Source organism: Bactrocera tryoni, chromosome 2 (assembly GCF_016617805.1).
Source record: "Bactrocera tryoni isolate S06 chromosome 2, CSIRO_BtryS06_freeze2, whole genome shotgun sequence".
Classification (NCBI taxonomy): Eukaryota; Metazoa; Arthropoda; class Insecta; order Diptera; family Tephritidae; genus Bactrocera; species Bactrocera tryoni.
In genome coordinates, this window is record NC_052500.1 from 37,986,328 (window position 1) to 37,990,691 (window position 4,364).

Consider the following 4,364-nt stretch of genomic DNA (forward strand, 5'->3'; position numbering starts at 1 on the left):
CCTAAAAAATTATAAAATTACTAAATATTGGGAATGGTAGAATAGAACTGCAAATACGCAGTGCAATGGATTAAAACTGGTACTGGTAATCAGTAGATGAATATTAACCACGTGTATTCCAAAAGATAAAGGCGAGGTATCTAAACCTGATTCTTCCGCGAAATTCGCATTTTTTTGTATAACTGACAAGAGCTCCAGCGTCTAAAGTCTAAGCGATGTCATAAAATACCTCTGATCTGTAGGAATTTAAAGATAAAAAACCAAGATTGTAGTGTATTTTCTATGGAAAATTTTTACGTGCCTCGGTCCAGTTCTTAATGTTAATATGTAGGGCTAAAATTTTCAGGGAATTTTTTTTTTGGGGTATTTCCAAGGAAATTTCGTGACGGGAACGAACAAAATTAATAATTCAAAAAAATAAATACACCCTAATGTATATAAAAAGGGGGAAAGTATATGTAGTTAAAATTAATTTCGAAAATTCATAGTAATTGAGTATTGTAATACATTTGGAATAGATGATGTTCTTGGCAATATAAAAATGGTAAATATTTTACATAATAAAAAAAATTTTATAATTTATTCAATTATTATCTAATTCACTTTATTAAAATATTTCTGAAAATATTTGATTTTAGATTTATAAAGGCACTTGACGCAACAAGTGCCAAAATGATTTGCATAACATTGTTTTGTTTGAATTATTCAATTAATTCAAATATTATGCCAGAAAATAGCAAAAAGAAAAAAAACAACAAACACATTCGGGAGCTGCAGCACATGAAAATTTTCATTTGCTCTGCTTGCTACCGCTCCCAATTTTTTGCTACCGCTACGCCAGAGCATAGCGCAGAATTTAATTTTGTGCTCCCGCTCCAGCTATAGTTTTTTACCTAACAAAACTCGGAGCAGAGTAGAGCACATACTTTACATTGTTATACTAAGGCTACGCTGTGGCTCCCGACAAAGTGAGAGCGGTAGCGATAGCATAGCAATAATTTTAGAAATTTTGCTGTTACGGAGTAGTAAATGACAACCCTGGCTATAATCGCGTTAGCGGTGTCTACGCCAATTAAGAAGAAGAAGAACTATTTAAGTCTTTTATGAGGAAAATAAAAAAGGATAAAGATCCTTTCTTTTACAAATGTATTTCTGGGAAAAATAAGATAATAAGAAAAGGAGAAAGATCCTTTTTATACAAATGTTTTTCTGGGAAAAATATGAATTCATATTTTTGGACTACTATATAATAATTGTAGCATAAATTTTATATACCAATTGAAACATTAAATTAAATATGAGAAATGATACGTATTATGATGTATATTCATAGAAATGCTCAAATGAATGGGAATGAGCGAAGTCTTAAATTTAATAAACTTATGCAAGCATAAATCAAAGTATTATTGGTAATTTTAAATTTATTATTTTAATTGGTATATAAAATTTATGCCGCAATTATTATATAGTAGTCCAAAAATATGACTTCTTATTTTTCCCAGAAATATATTTGTGAAAAAAAAGGATCTTTATCCTTTTTTGAAGTTATACTTCTTATATGAGTTCGGAAAAGGTTGCGATAGATTCAGGTTGCGCAACCTTGCTCAATATGAATCTGCGCAACCTTGCTCAATATGAATCTGCGCAACCTTGCTCAATATGAATCTACGCAACCTTTTCTGCGAAGATGTTCGAGCAGCAAGCGAAGCGGTGACAATCGACGATCGCTTGTTCGTTTCTTTCGGCACAGCTCGGCTTTTCTACCAACAACACAATGTTGCCATGCTTATGCTGTTGTTTTTGTAGAACAGTGTTTCAATTTAAAATAAATTCTGTTGGGATTCGAACCTACGTGCTCGTCGTCACTTTTGAAGCGCTTACCACCAACACCACCATTGACACTTGAATTGCGTTGTCCTAAATATTGTTTTGGTTATGCATGAAAGAAATATACAATGGATCGCCGATTGTTACCTCTTTCCTTGCTGCTGCTGCGCATATGTATGTTTGTATGCTTGTTCATTATTGAAGTTATACTCCTTTTTCTTTAGTTTGTCTTTCATTTCTGCGAATTCTCAACTATTTTATGTGCCCTTTTATTGAAATACCCTGCGTTGGCCGTTGAAAAATTAAGGCTATGCTTTACAGGATTATTTCTGTAGTTAGTCTTCATTTACATTTTTTGGAAATGGACACGCGATGACGAGGTATATCGTTTTATCTTACAGCGTGAGGTTTAAGAAGTTCATTTCTAATTTTGTCTTGTGGCATATTAGAATGATTTCTTCGAAAATCGTTCGCTTACAACGGATAAAACGACTTCTGAGTGGTGATTTTAATGAATGAATTCTTTTTGGTTGAAATGCTCTGCGTTGGCCGTTGAAAAGTTAAGACTATACTTCTCAGGATCATTCATTTCTTCAAAGAAATTAATGACCTTTAGAAATGTGCATAATTGCATTATTTCGTTGTCATTTCCATATTCGTAGCAATAGAATTTCTATAGCATAAGTAAAGTAATGGCCGCCGATTGTCACCCCTTGCCGCTGTAACAGCTTCGCCTACAAACATGCGTAAATATGTATGTATGTATGTATACGTATGATCGTGAATACATATCGACGCAGATTTTTGCGAGAAGCACCAGAAAGTTGAGCAATTTATGATTTTTAGCTTTTACCATCGTCGCGAAAAGACAACTTGTTGGCAAAGGCATGCTCGGGGAGATAATAAATTATAATAATTTTATAAAATGTGAATTTAAGTTTTCTAGTTTTCTTTCATACAAAATGATATGCATTTCTTTGAATATCAGTAAGAAGTATAACTTCATCCGCCCGTAGAGACTCCACACACCTTTTTTTTTTTTTTATTTTCCACATAAAAGATTTAAGGAGTTCAATAGCTCAAAACGTGTGCTACATCAGCTACCTATCCGACGGCATTTAGCAAATGATAAAATAAATTTTCAAGAGCTCAAAGCATTCGCTACATCAGCTCGAGCCTACCTACCCTACGCCTTTGCGCAAATGATTATATTATGATAACAAATGCCTGCATACAGATTTGACAATGGCAATAGCCATACGTTTGACAGTTAGTATTCTATAAATTCTATCCTGTCGAGATGCCCCGTTACAGTTCGGTGGCAATTCTTTCACTTGATCTCTAAAGTGCTGAACACAATGAGCGCGATAGGCTGCAAACGACATCTGTCAAATATTAATATACACACGTTCTTATCGACACTGTTATTTTGACAGCTGCACGACTACACGACTGCAGGCCGACAGTTGTCGCTCTCGTTAACTTCAATATATTCTTATATTTGCCAACGGCGGTAGGACGACAGTAGAGTTGACAGTAGAGAGATGAGGTAGAGTGGTGATGCCACTAATATGTAAAATGTAAAATTATTTAAATCTCTAACAAACCTGACGTTATTTTACAAATAAAAGCATATAATAGCTCTGTTATATCATTTCCAATAACAATTTATAACTTAAAACAAATAAATTTACCTATTTACTTATTTTTTTGCATAAACAATTTCACTTTGAACAAATTATTAAAATTTCATTGAAGTGAAAGTTATTAGTACGGCCACAACGAAATTGTGTACGTACAAAATGGACAACTGCGTTGTTTTATGTACATGCAGGCCATTGCTATGTCGCTGCCTTATTACAAATGTTCATGTAGTAGGATTCACGACGCCATTTTCAGTTCACTGTCGTGCTGCTGCAGTCTGTTGCGCTCATTGTGTTCAGCACTTCAATCAGCGACATGGCCCTGCAAGACGGAGGTAACGGTATTTTGCTATCATAATATAATCATTTGCGCTAGTGATGTCGGAAATGGAATAAAGTATCGATATATATTTTATCGGTAATTTTTGAATTTATCAATATCGATATTAATATTTTTATTTAAAAATATCGATATATCGGTATTATATAAAAAAAAATATTTGGCCTAATCTACTTTAATCATCTTATATCATGTTCAGACCGAAAATTTAAAAGATTAGATTACATTTAAGCATTTCATAACCCAACAGTGTTCTTACTGCCGTTGAAAAGATAAAAAACAGCTGTTTTTGCCATTCAAGAATTTACATCGCTCAATATTTATCAAAAGAAAACATTGTCATATAGTATCACTACATATTATAAAACAAAGTCACTTTTTCTGTCCTTATGTCCCCTTAAATGTTTAAATCTTGAAAACTAAGCAACTGATTTTGATGCGGTTTTTTTAATAGATCGATTGCTTAAAGAGGAAGGTTTATGTCATTATAATGTGAAGAAATATATAAAGGGGGCGTGGCACTCGGACAAAATGTGGTAAAAAACCATACATTT

General features: G+C 33.2%; 1 pseudogene; it reads left to right on the top strand.

The window, feature by feature from the left end:
* Positions 1–2,131: 2,131 nt before the first annotated feature.
* LOC120769841 lies at positions 2,132–2,331 on the top strand (annotated as a pseudogene).
* The last annotated feature ends 2,033 nt before the right edge of the window (positions 2,332–4,364 follow it).